The 14,777-nt window shown below is 46.1% G+C and overlaps 1 non-coding gene across 1 annotated transcript; it reads right to left on the bottom strand.

The window, feature by feature from the left end:
• Positions 1-13,815: 13,815 nt before the first annotated feature.
• Trnat-ugu (transfer RNA threonine (anticodon UGU)) lies at positions 13,816-13,889 on the bottom strand. The gene has a single exon. It is a non-coding gene; the product is annotated as a tRNA-Thr (tRNA).
• Between the last annotated feature and the right edge of the window lie 888 nt (positions 13,890-14,777).

The raw sequence follows: 14,777 nt of genomic DNA on the forward strand, positions 1-14,777 counted from the left end.
ACTGTATGTCACAGGTCAGCCGGCTCGTCTGAAATCACATATGAGTTGACGTTAGCGAAGTATACAAGATTATATATATATATATATATATATATATATATATATATATATATATATATAAGATTCTGTACCTCGCTTAAGTTATTTGGACCATAGGAAACACAATGGCGGCCATTTGAAAAAAATAGGGTTTTTTCATCGATTTCTCGACTTCGTCGGCCAAGTAAAAATATTTATAGCTGATGGATCGGAAAAAAATGGTACAACTCCTAGACAATTAAGATAGCTTCGTCGGAAACAAAGAATCATGCCAATCGATTGAGTAGTTTTGAAGTTACCATACCGCGCGATAAAAACAAAAGTCATTTCGAGAAAAACGCGTTTGAAGTTTTGACTACATATAAATGCAATATTATGAAACTGCCGAGCGGTTCTAAGCACTTCAGTCTCGGAACCGCGCAGGTGCTACGGTCGCAGATTCGAATCCTGCTTCGGGCATGGATGTGTGTGATGTCCTTAGGTTAGTTGGGTTTAAGTAGTTCTCAGTTCTAGGGGACTGATGACCTCTGATGTTAAGTCCCATAGTGGTCAGAGCCATTTGAGCCATATTATGCAACTTACGTTCAACCTGCTGTTCCAGTCTATAAACCAGTCCTTCCTCTTCCTCACAGAGGGCGTTCTGCTCGGTCTGGGCCATCCTGCGCTGCTCCAGAGCCGCTCGTACGGCCGGTGACAAGCGGTTTTCCGCCGCTCGAATCCTTTGTTCGTCCGAATGCTTGGCGAACTGCGTCGAATAGAGTCCCAGGGTGACGTCCATCGTTGTCATGGTCTTCAGAATTGCTGAATATCCTTCGTTGAAGCTGCTCACTGCCAGGAAAGTCGCAATCTCCACAGCCTTCGCACCATAATGCAAACTTTCAAACTCACGCATTCAAACTTTCATTAGAATTTTGTGTGCTTCCTCTCAAGCACCGGTAGAATAACTCGTCCTCCGAAAGGGCCTCGTAGATCGGATGAAACACTTTTTGAACTTCTCTGCAGAGCGGCTGGTCGTGTTGATATTCTTCTAGATGTGCGGTAGCCTATGCAGTCCGCCACTTGCACCAACTAGTTTCCGCAGCCGGACAATTTTGGTGTTGTAGGTGGTCACCCCCGTCGAACACTTGTCTAAATACGTTGCCCAAATTGCTTTCTTCATCTGTTCCGCCGAACTGGAATGCCGTCGGATTGCCAAGGCGAAGTATGTCGTAAGCTCCTGCATCACTTTATCAGTTTTAGTCATGAGCAAGCACATAGAATAAGTTTTCGCGACTACAAAGTCGAATTTCTCGAAAAAAAATGGTGCGTGAAAAAGGCAGATTTCAGGCAGGTACATTTTTTTCTTCAGCCGCATATAGCAAACATTACCGTTCCGTATTCGAAAAAAGCTGTTTCAGGGGTGGATTCTAAACACTTCCATGGATCCAAAAATTCAATTTAAAAATATCGATTTTTTGAACCAAAAGATAGTAAACCTCCCCTTAATGTTTTTTTTTTTTTTTTGGTCATCAGTCTACTGACTGGTTTGATGTGGCCCGCCACAAATTCCTTTCCTGTGCTAACCTCTTCATCTCAGAGTAGCACTTGCAACCTACGTCCTCAATTATTTGCTTGACGTATTCCAATCTCCGTCTTGCTCTACAGTTTTTGCCCTCTACAGCTCCCTCTAGTACCATGGAAGTCATTTCCTCATGTCTTAGCAGATGTCCTATCATCCTGTCCCTTCTCGTTATCAGTGTTTTCCACATATTCCTTTCCTCTCCGATTCTGCGTAGAACCTCCTCATTCCTTACCTTATCAGTCCAGCTAATTTTCAACATTCGTCTATAGCACCACATCTCAAATGCTTCGATTCTCTTCTGTTCCGGTTTTCCCACAGTCCATGTTTCACTACCATACAATGCTGTACTCCAGACGTGCATGCTCAGAAATTTCTACCTCAAATTAAGGCCGGTATTTGATATTAGTAGACTTCTCTTGGCCAGAAATGCCTTTTTTGCCATAGCGAGTCTGCTTTTGATGTCCTCCTTGCTCCGTCCGTCATTGGTTATTTTACTGCCTAGGTAGCAGAATTCCTTAACTTCATTGACTTCGTGACCCTCAATCCTGATCTTAAGTTTCTCGCTATTCTCATTTCTACTACTTCTCATTACCTTCGTCTTTCTCCGATTTACTCTCAAACCATACTGTGTACTCATTACACTGTTCATTCCGTTCAGCAGATCATTTAATTCTTGTTCACTTTCACTCAGGATAGCAATGTCATCAGCGAATCGTATCATTGATATCCTTTCACCTTGTATTTTAATTCCACTCCTGAACCTTTCTTTTATTTCCATCATTGCTGCCTCGATGTACAGATTGAAGAGTAGGGGCGAAAGGCTACAACCTTGTCTTACACCCTTCTTAATACGAGCACTTCGTTCTTGATCGTCCACTCTTATTATTCCCTCTTGGTTGTTGTACATATTGTATATAACCCGTCTCTCCCTATAGCTTACCCCTACTTTTTTCAGAATCTCGAACAGCTTGCACCATTTTATATTGTCGAACGCTTTTTCCAGGTCGACAAATCCTATGCAACCGTCTTGATTTCTCTTAGTCTTGCTTCCATTAGTAGCCGCAACGTCAGAATTGCCTCTCTCGTCCCTTTACTTACCCTAAGGCAAAACTGATGGTCACCTAGCGCATTCTCAATTTTCTTTTCCATTCTTCTGTATATTATTCTTGTAAGCAGCTTCGATGCATGAGCTGTTAAGCTGATTGTGCGATAATTCTCGCACTTGTCAGCTCTTGCCGTCTCCGGAATTGTGTGGATGATGCTTTTCCGAAAGTCAGATGGTATGTCGCCAGACTCATATATTCTACACACCAATGTGAATAGTCGTTTCGTTGCCACTTCCCCCAATGTACTGGAATAAAATTGCGAGCCGCAGTGTGGCACGCACGCCACGAGGTAGGGGCAGTTGATGCCGGGACGGAGCTACTCGCTCGCTCTCGTGTGTGCGACTGTTTACCTTTTGTACGACGCCAGAGAAAGAGTGGAAGATAAACAATGGATGTGAGGTGGTAGCGCCCGGAGCGAGCTGAGCGTTGCGCGGGGCGTTTCCATTGTGGCAGCACTCGTCGTCATCAGGACTGCGTGGGCGTGCGCACGGGAGCCCGGCAATGGCCGCCCGCCCTGCTCGGCCTGAAAACACGGAGCGCTGCGGTGGCTGCGAACCAAGGACTACCCGTGCGGAGAGACGCTACTCTGAGGCACTGAAGCCTGGGAGTCAAGGGAAGGCAGGATTCGGTTACGATTGTGGACGGCGCCGTAATCAGTTACTATTGGTTGCCTTTTACAGTTGCACACAATTTATTTTAAACCAGTAATTCCAGACTCAACAATAAATAAAAATACACTGCTGGCCATTAAAATTGCTACACCAAGAAGTAATGCAGATGATAAGCCGGCCGAAGTGGCCGCGCGGTTAAAGGCGCTTCAGTCTGGAACCGCACGACCGCTACAGTCGCAGGTTCGAATCCTGCCTCGGGCATGGATGTGTGTGATGTCCTTAGGTTAGTTAGGTTTAAGTAGTTCTAAGTTCTAGGGGACTTATGACCACAGCAGTTGAGTCCCATAGTGCTCAGAGCCATTTGAACCAATGCAGATGATAAACAGGTATTCATTGGACAAATATATTATACTAGAGCTGACATGTGATTACATTTTCACGCACTTTGGGTGCATAGATCCTGAGAAATCAGTACCCAGAACAACCACCTCTGGCCGTAATAACGGCCTTGATACGCCTGGGCCTTGAGTCAAACAGAGCTTGGATAGCGTGTACAGGTACAGCTGCCCATGCAGCTTCAACACGATACCACAGTTCATCAAGAGTAGTGACTGGCGTGTTGTGACGAGCCAGTTGCTCGGCCACCATTGACCAGACGTTTTTTACTGGCCACGGCAGCAGTCGAACATTTTCTGTGTCCAGAAAGGCCCGTCCAGGACCTGTAACACGCGGTCATGCATTATCCAGCTGAAATGTAGGGTTTCGCAGGGATCGAATGAAGGGTAGAGCCACGGGTCGTAACACATCTGAAATGTAACGTCCACTGTTCAAATTGCCGGCAATGCGAACAAGAGGTGACCGAGAGGTGTAACCAATGGCACCCCATACCATCACACCAGGTGATACCCCTGTATGGCGATGACGAATACACGCTTCCAATGTATGTTCACCGCGATGTCACGAAACACGGATGCGACCATCATGATGCTGTAAACAGAACCTGGATTCATCCGAGAAAATGACGTTTTGCTATTCGTGCACCCAGGTTCGTCGTCGAGTACACCATCGCAGGCGCTCCTGTGATGCAGAGTCAAGGGTAACCGCAGCCATGGTCTCCTAGCTGATAGTCCATGCTGCTGCAAACGTCGTCGAACTGTTCGTGCAGATGGTTGTTGTCTTGCAAACGTCTCCATCTGTTGACTCAGGGATCGAGAGGTGGCTGCACGATCTGCTACAGCCATGCAGATAAGATGCCTGTCATCTCGACTGCTAGTGATACGAGGCCGTTGGGATCCAGCACGGCGTTCCGTATAACCCCCTGAACCCACCGATTCCGTATTCTGCTAACAGTCATTGGATCTCGACCAACGCTAGCAGCAATGTCGCGCTACGATAAACCGCAATCGCGACATGCTACAATCCGACCTTTATCAAAGTCGGAAACGTGGTGGTAAGCATTTCTCCTCGTTACACGAGGCATCACAACGACGTTTCACCAGGAAACGACGATGAACTGCTGTTTGTGTATGAGAAATCGGTTGTAAACTTTCCTCATGTCAGCACGTTGTAGGTGTCGCCACCGGCGCCAACCTTGTGTGAATGCTCTAAAAAGCTAATCATTTGCATAGCATCTTCTTCCTGTCGGTTATATTTCGCGTCTGTAGCACGTCACCTTTGTGGTGTAGCAATTTTAATGGCCAGTAGTGTACCACACGTTATTAACGAAGCAATAAACAAGTGTGTAAATAATACTGTCTTCAGTGAGCTATAGTTTTGCAAATCAGCATGAAATACAGGTACAGCAGATAATGTTTTAAAAGCAAGCGACTGTGATCTGGGCAGAAGGCCTTACACGCCAGGAATGGCAATAAATTTAGAATTGTATAAAAGTTAATGCAACTTACAAATTACTGGTATTGAAATATTAAAGGTAAGTCGCCACAAACACAGCAAAAGGCATCAGACGTCTGGAATGGCAGTGAATAAGGTTTTAAAGGCTTACTGCGTAAATACAAATACCAGATTAGAATTTTAAGGCAAATTACCACAATAACGGCTGAAGGCCTTACACGGCAAGAACGGCAATAATAGGAAAAATTTTGAAACGTGCTGTAAAATAGCAAATACAATAGCAAAAGTTAAGTATAGAAACAAGCAACTGATCACCAAACCGGTGAAATAAGATGATGGTAAATTTTATAACACAAGGGGCCACAACGGTGCTCCAGGAATCGACCTCTGAGAAGGTCCGGCAACAAACACATCCGCGAGCGATGAGTTAGGCAGGCAAGAGTTGCGTTCACTTTCACAAGATGGTAACTCAGACTAGTGGCAGTCTAACGAATGACTAACGATAATCTTGCTGAAGCTACCTGACGTCCGATAAACCAAATGCAACGATGGAACAATACGCCAAAGCCGGAACCGGGGGTCTGCACTACGTCCCCAGAATACTGCTCTTAGAGCTCCCGGAACGAGAAAGGAACCACTACCACCAGAGTAGAAGAATCACCAACCGGCCTACAATCAAGCTAGCTGTCGAACTACATGCCTTACTGGACAGCAGCTGCAAGGCGAGGAAAGGTACACTGCCGTTACATACATTAACCCCCAGGGCAGGTAACTGGGGCGTTAGCGGCCACCAGGCAAGAAAAATTACCGCTGGTTGAACTTAGCAAATTGTAACAAGTTGAATGCAGTAAATAGTAATAAGAAGTCGAGGAAAGCTAATCAGATCCGCCTTCCCCAAGCACTCAACTCGCTGCTCTTCGCCTCGGCAACACTACGAGCAGCAACACGGACCCGAGTCACTGGAGAATCGCAAGATGTCGCAATGGTGGAGGTTTCTCTACTTGGATTGAAAGGCACTCATCTTAAAGCTTGCTGGATCCGGTTTACGACGATGTCGTGCACCCTCGTGACCGCAGCCCTTCCATCCAGTACTCCATGCGTGCCGCCAGCGGTCCCGGCGTGTTCTGGCACTGCGCGGACCTGGCTCCACCTGAGCTGCCACACTCACGCGACCCGGCAAAACAAAAACGTCGCCCCAAAGATAGGGCCACAGTTACTACATATCGATAACCGCCGCTGCTGCCACCAGCGGACAGGCAACTCTTGCGAAACCGTGGGGCGTCAATGAGACAAACAACCGCAACCATGCCAACCAAATGATACGGTGTGGCCTGTAACAGAGGGCCGAAACCTACAAACAGCACCAACACGAGCCGCAGCATGGCTGACGCACCTAGCAATATATTGGTGAATATACTAAATCACTTGTGTGTCATTTCGTGCAAGTTGTGGCGTTGATATCAAAGAGAGTCATCCGATTTTTAAAAAAAATCATAACTGTTATGCTGTTTGTTTGAGATATATCCGTGAACAACGTACTGTTGGAAAGAGCAAACTCGCGATTTTACGTGGTTCCCGCTAGGTAGCAGCACTGTGCGCCACCTTCAGTTCTGGTAAAAGTGGTGTCGGGACAACAAAAAGCGTTTTGTGTTCTATGTTTTGCGCAGATTGGGTCAGTTCAAATCAAATGGCTCTGAGCACTATGGGACTTAAGATCTATGGTCATCAGTCCCCTAGAACAGAACTACTTAAACCTAACTAACCTAAGGACATCACACAACACCCAGTCATCACGAGGCAGAGAAAATCCCTGACCCCGCCGGGAATCGAACCCGCGAACCCGGGCGCGGGAAGCGAGAACGCTACCGCAGGACCACAAGCTGCGGACGATTGGGTCAGTAATAACTGTTCAGCATGACTTTCGTACTAGGTATGGTGTGGATCCTCCTACAGCACAGAGCATTAGACGATGGTGTCAACAATTCCGAGAAACAGGTTGTCTGTGTAAAGGCAAATCGCCGGGGCGTCCCAGAGTGTGTGACACAAACGTCGAACGCATCCGCCGTAGTCTCACAAGGAGTCCGCAGAAATCCGTTCGCCGTGCAGCTCGACAGCTCAACATGGCCCCGATGGCCGTCTGGCGTGTGTCGCGTCGTTTACACATTAAGCCGTACAAAGTTCAGCTGCTGCAAGGTGGTCGTGAAGGTGACAAACCAGGACATGTGGAGTTCCGTAATTTCGTTCTTTGCAAGATGGAGGATGACAGTTTTCTTCCACGCTTCGTGTTTAGCGACGGGGCAACACCCCATTCCAATGAAAAGGTGAACCGTCATATTGTGAGAATATGGAGGACGGAACAACCACATGAAGTTGTACAACATGAGAGGGACTCTCCAAAATGTAATGTGTTCTGTGCAGTTTTACGGGAAAAGGTTTATGCTCCATATTTCTTTGCCAAGAACCCTGTTAGAGGAAGCACGTATCTCGATATGCTTGAGAACTTTCTTTTCCTACAGTTGGAGAGTAAATCGAAAGACTTCATTTACCAACAGGATGGGGCACCGCCACAGTGGCATCCGGAATAGCGGGAATTTTTAAATCGAAGGATTACTGAACGATGGTTCGTTTGCGCTGGACGGAATGATTCAGCCTTACACTACTGGCCTCCAAGGTCACCAGACCTGACTCTATGTGATTATTTCTTGTGGGGGCTTATGAAAGACTCTGCTTATGGACCTCCGTTACCGACAACTATGAATGAACTGAGGCACCTCATAACAGCAGCTGTTGAAGTTGTAACTCTTGGTCTGACGAGAAAGGCGGAAATCGGCTCCGGAGTCTGCGCTCGAATACCGCCCACAACTGTTCGATAATATTCAAGTCCAAGGACGGTGCTGGCCAGGGAAGATGTTGCAGTTCAGTTGCATGCTCCTCATACCGCGACTGTACTGTCCTGGCTGTGTGAATGGGTGCATTATCATCCTGAAATATGTCATCATTGTTGGGGAACAACATTTCATTCGTGGGGTGCACCTCACCATCATTGGCTGTAAGATGGCCTTTGAGAGTAGTGATGGGGCCAAAATACCATGATATGGCTACCCACACCATCGCACTTCCATGTTTAACCACTGGAATCAAGCAATCAGGATTGGAGCCTTGTTTTGGCGTTCTCCAGACGTAAACCCGGCCGCATGTTGGAAATAACGACCATATGACGCCTTCCCACTGATCGACCGTCCAGGATTTATGCTCCTGACACCGTGTTTTACGCTTCTTTGCGTTGGTTGTCGTCGCTAATGATTACGGTACAGCAGCTAGTCCACGAATGTTCGCCATACGGAGTTCTGGGCGGACACTGTCGATAGATACGAGGTCTCGAAGATGGCTATTGAGCTCTGCATTCACTTTAGCCGGGGGCCGAGTTTAGGTTCGTTCTGCGCATCTGACGTCACAAAACACAGTCAGCCAATGAACAGAGAACGACGTTGCCAGAGCTGGACTGCAGTGCAGAGCACGGACGAGTGTCTTCAGCTTTGGAAACGTTCAGTCATAAATAAAGTAATTGAACAAAAGCAATGTCTTGATAGCAGACTTTCTGTTATAGAAAGTTTGGAAAAAGCATTCTTTATGCCAATTGCTTCATATTCTATTAATTAATTAAACCAAACAAGTGCCTCCCAATTCAGGCGATAGCAAGGAAAGGTGTTTGTACATTCTCACTAACCGCTTTTCGCAATAAAGAACAGCGATAACTGTTTATTTCCTACTGTACTTCGACGAAACGTGAGTAATTCATAACCAACAGTGTTTGTCGGTATTTTGCGTGATATTTTAAAGTGCTTTGGGAGTTCTATGGGAAGACGAGCTGCGTTAGCGTAATGGTTGACGTGTGTGGCTGCTAAGCGAGGGGTTCTGAGTTCAATCCGTGATCGGTGCTTAATATTTTCTTTATTTAAAAACAATATCGAAGTGTCTTATTCATGAATTTTATTCGTTTGAATGTAATTTTTTGAAATTTCTAGTGGCAACTAAAATCCACCATACGGAAAGTATACGCTATGGACTTTTATCTCTTCAAAATTTCGTGCAATGCTTTACTACATCTAATGCTGCACAATAACTGCGTTGAACATCGAAACAAAATTGTCATTTATGGGGGGAAGGTATCAGTCAAGAAGAAGTGTAAAAATCAAATTTTTGGGCCAAATAGTTTTTGTGAAGTCGAATGATATAGTGTGTCAAAGCAGTCGAAACACCATGTGTCTGCACAGGCGAGCAGTGCAGTGATGACAAAAGCGCGTCAGTTTGTAACCGCCTGACCGCTACAGTCGCAGGTTCGAACCCTGCCTCGGGCATGGGTGTGTGTGATGTCCTTAGGTTAGTTAGGTTTAAGTAGTTCTAAGTTCTAGGGGACTGATGACCTCAGTAGTTAAGTCCCATAGTGCTCAGAGCCATTTGAACCATTTTTTTTATGACAAAATCGCGCACATCGCGGAATGCGGGGAGCACGTCTCTGTAGCAGCGAAAGGATTAATGCGGCCGTGGTGGCTTTACTTCATAAACTGTGCGCTCCCCCCTGAACGGAAGTTTGCGAACTATGCTATACTATGGCGCTGCTTCTCTTGGCGCGTACAACTGGCAGCGCAGCCATCTCCCGCGTCTGGGCGGGCATGCGCGAACCGCCAAGATAAAAGAATTGAACTATAGTTTTGCATTGTTTTGACACTATTCGTGTTAGCGTATGACGATCTCTGTTGTTTAGTTTTGATTTGCGACCGATATCACGTTTACACGATGATGCCTTTCCATATTTTGTGTAGGTTGTCATGACTGCTGCTCTTGAAACATTCAATAAGTTGGCTGTCTTGGTTAGTGACGCTCCAGCTAATCTGCCCCCCCCCCCCCCCCAATCTTCCCTCTTTGAAACTCTGTTAGGTCTGTCATTGCACGTCGACCTCGGCCTCTGAATGCAAATACGAAGTGTGCACTACTTGTAAACAACCTCCACTGATGCCTAGTCCGTACTGAACACGCACAGTCCAGCGAGACACGCGCCTTGCCTGCGTTGTTGACCGTCAAACACAACCGTCCCATTACAGCCGTGTTCGTATTATTTTGTCTATCCCGTGTATGTTTACAGCATATTAAGCGAGGTTTGAACGACGAACCGAATCTGGCTCCAGGCAGATGCTGCGAAATCCTTACTTCCTTTTGCGAAAGATTTTGTTTGGGGAAAAATTAATGCCCATTATTGACACCATTCATATGTGCACCGTTCGGATTTTATGTGCATGCTGGCGGAGAACATTTTGAATACAGACTTTAAATTCCTTTCTAAAATATGCTCACTAAACTAATTAAAGTAAATCTGTTACGTAAACTGTTAATTACATTGTTAATGATGAAACTGTACAATGGAAATGTAAGAAAGCGCCGATGTACGTTGATTTTCTTCATTCATATTCCTTCCAGCGCAGGTGCCGGTTTTGTGTTCGCCTCTCTGTACAAAAATACGTCCGATCACATCAGAGGCAAGTTTACGACTATCACACTCTGTGCAAATAACAATATTCCAATTTTTGCTAACGAATGAATTCCTGTTAGTTCTCGTTAGAATATTAATTTTGCTTATTATTTCATAAATGAATCCAGAAATAAACATAGCAAACAGTACTGGATTGCGTAATTAATAAAAGAAATTTTAAGTGTGAAAATAATTCCTAATTTAAAATATTTCTAAAAAAGTAATTTTAAAAGTAAATTGAGAACTAGTACTTCATTCATCAACTAGGACAGTTTCCAGCCGCTGGCCGGGTCTGTATGGAACATAGGCCTCTCCATCGTCATCTGTCTTGCCACCATCTCTCCGTCTTCACCTTGATCCAGTCTTCTTCTTTCTTCTGGACGCATTCCTCTACCCTTTCAGCCATCAGTCTCTCCGTCTTCCTCTTGGTCTCTTTCCTTCCAGTTTCATCTCGTGTATCCTCCTGGGCATCCTCTTCTCCTCCATTCTCTTAACGTGTCCATACCATCTTAGCCTTGATTTCTCTGTCTCCCCCTGTAATGGTTCCACCTTCATTAACTCTCTGATCCTCTCATTTCTTAACCTGTCTATGTCACTCCAATACTGTTCCTCAAGAATTTCATTTCACTAGCTTGTACTATGCTTTTCTCACTTCCTTTCATAACCCAGGTTCCTGATGCATATGTCGGGATCGGGACATAGTATGACTGGTATATAAACTTCTTACTGATTTGGGGTACACCCTTGCTCCATATCAGGTTTCTGACACTCTTCCAAAATGCTTCTGCTTTTCTCCCCACTCGTTTATTTCCCTGTCGTTTTTTCCATCTCCTTGTATCAGGCTTCCTAGGTACTTGAAACTCTCCCCTCTCCTCAACCGTTACCCACCAATTGTTATTCCAGTTGTTGCTCTCTCCTTTTTTCTTGTTGTGGTAACCATCTCACTTATACTAAACCTCTATCCCATATTCTTGTACTGTTCCTTTCCATACGTCCAAACAGTACAAGAATATGGGATAGAGGTTTAGTATGAGTAAGAGTGAGATGATTATTACAAGAAAGAAAAGTCGATAAATTAAAATATTTTACAAAGTAATTCCTTTTCATAAATTTTAGCTGGAAATACACTACTGTCCACTAAAATTGCTGCACCAAGAAGAAATGCAGATGGTAAACGGGTATTCATTGGACAAATATATTATACTAGAACTGACATGTGGTTACATTTTCACGCAATTTGGGTGCATAGATCCTGAGAAATCAGTACCCAGAACAACCACCTCCGGCCGTAGTAACGGCCTCGATACGCATGGGTATTGAGTGAAACAGAGCTTAGATGGCGTGTACCCCATGGAGCTTCAACACGATACCACAGTTCATCAAGAGTAGTGACTGGCGTATTGTGACGAGCCAGTTGCTCGGCCACCATTGACGAGACGTTTTCAATTGGTGAGAAATCTGGAGAACGTGCTGGCCAGGGCAGCAGTCGAACTTTTTCTGTATCCAGAAAGGCCCGTACAGGAGCTGCGACATGAGGTCATACATTTTCCTGCTGAAATGTAGGGTTTCGCAGGGATCGAATGAAGGGTAGAGCCACGGGTCGTAACACATCTGAAATGTAACGTCCACTGTTCCAAGTGCCGTCAATGCGAACAAGAGATGACAGAGACGTGTAACCAATGGCACCCCATACCATCACGCCGGGTGATACGCCAGTATGGCGATGACGAATACACACTTCCAATGTGCGTTCACCGCGATGCCGCCAAACACGGATGCGACCATCATGATGCTATAAACAGAACCTGGATTCATCCGAAAAAATGACGTTTTGCCATTCGTGCACCCAGGTTCGTCGTGGAGTACACCATCGCAGGTGCTCCTGTCTGTGATGCAGCGTCAAGGGTAACCGCAGCCACGGTCTCCGAGCTGATAGACCGTGCTGCTGCAAAAGTCGTTGAAGTGTTCGTGCAGATGTTTGTTGTCCCTGTTGACTCAGGGATCGAGACGTGGCTGCACGATCCGTTACAGCCATGCGGATAAGATGCCTGTCATCCCGACTGCTAGTGATACGAGGCCGTTGGGATCCAGCACGGCGTTCCGTATTACCCTCCTGAACCCACCGATTCCATATTCTGCTAAGTCATTGGATCTCGATCAACGCGAGCAGCAATGTCGCGATACGATAAACCGCAATGGCGATAGGCTACAATCCGACCTTTATCAAAGTCGGAAACGTATATGGTACGTATTTCTCCTCCTTACACGAGCCATCACAACAACGTTTCACCAGGTAACGCCTGTCAACTGCTGTGTGTGTATGAGAAATCGGCTGGATACTTCCCTCAATGTCAGGACGTTGTAGGTGTCGTCACCGGCACCAATTTTGTGTGAATGCTCTGAAAAGCTAATAATTTGCATATCACAGCATCTTCTTCCTGTCGGTTAAATTTCGCGTCTGTAGCACGTCATCTTCGTGGTGTAGCAATTTCAATGGCCAGTAGTGTATAACATTCTGTGTATAAAATTATATGAAAGTGTTCAGAAGAGTAACTGAGATAATACTGGCCTGCCCAAAATGCGAAAATAATACTGGTATCGATGACTATTGTTGAGGAAAAGGAATGCTGAAGGAGGATGTGCAGGTAGAGTCTACACATCAGCAACTGGTTCAGCACACACAGTCCACCGCCTCGCTGTACGTTCGTCCGTCTGGAAGGACGACACAAACGCCCTAAAACTGCTTGAAATGGTTGGCGACTGTGAGGATACCTGTTTTGGTTCGGCAGTGCTCACTCTCGACCGTTTCCATCTGCTCGGCCGCACACAAACACCATCTCAGCTTGTGCCCCACATGAATACCGGACCATTCTGCTGTTTACAGTACGCTGCGTCAATCACACAGCCTGCAACACACAAGGAACACACAGCATGTGGCCAGAGGGACTTTCATTCTGTACCGTGACAACGATGCATTTCCGGTTACCTTTTCTTTTCCTCCATTTCTAGTCAGAAGTCCGTCCCTGCCATTTGTCGCTTTTATTAAATGATGACTAACTGACAACCTCAGCTGCCGACAGGTTTTGTTGATATACCTCGATGTGGGCAGCTGAAAATGTGTGCCCCGACCGGGACTCGAACCCGGGATCTCCTGCTTACATGGCAGACGCTCTATCCATCTGAGCCACCGAGGACACAGGTGAATAGCGCGACTGCAAGGACTTATCCCTTGCAAGCTTCCCGTGAGACTCACATTCCCAACTGTCCACAATTCTACATATGTATTGTACCTTATAGACATTTGCCCACCCAGTCATTACTCGCGCACGCTTTTGCGATTCCCGCAAGAGTTTGGGCAACCTGCGCGCATTCGCACAGACGAAGGTCAATGGCTGGGTAGCCTTTAACTGTATGTAAGCAGGAGATCCCGGGTTCGAGTCCCGGTCGGGGCACACATTTTCAGCTGTCCACATCGAGATATATCAACAATACCTGTCGGCAGCTGAGGTTGTCAGTTAGTCATCATTTATTCCAGGGAAAAGCTGCACGGTCATCAACAGTAACTGTTCTTTCGAGAACAAGTTACTGTCTTCATATATATAGCTTTTATTAAAGTTCACCCTATATAACATCCTCTCCGGCGTCGTGTGGTGTAAACCACTAGAGAATTAGACAGCTACGGTTGTCAGTCTGCCTCAGACAAAATGTGCACCGTGGGCGGAAAGCAGCTTTTGATGTAAACATCACAAGAGTAGCGATAAGCCAAAGACGAAGGGCACGCTTTGATGCGAGTCTGTTGTCGACACTGCTAGAAGTCGAGTTACAAAAAAGAAGGTGGTGTACTGGAGCCCCGAGCCTGTTTGTCCTGTGTAGTCCTGGAGACGCTGGAATCCAGCGCTTTGGCCCGCCCGGAGTTCGTCCGCCCACCTTTCAAACAATTACGCTTTCTAATTGCTCGTTAGCGAGGGCTGTTTATCGCGAGAACAGCGTGAAACATCCAAACGACCCCCCTGAACGTGAATATCTAGCCACCAGCGAGGAGCGGCAACTGCACACCGCACGCAGCGCTTTACACTAGAGCT

This window comes from Schistocerca serialis, chromosome 12 (genome assembly GCF_023864345.2).
Source record: "Schistocerca serialis cubense isolate TAMUIC-IGC-003099 chromosome 12, iqSchSeri2.2, whole genome shotgun sequence".
NCBI classification, from domain to species: domain Eukaryota; kingdom Metazoa; phylum Arthropoda; class Insecta; order Orthoptera; family Acrididae; genus Schistocerca; species Schistocerca serialis.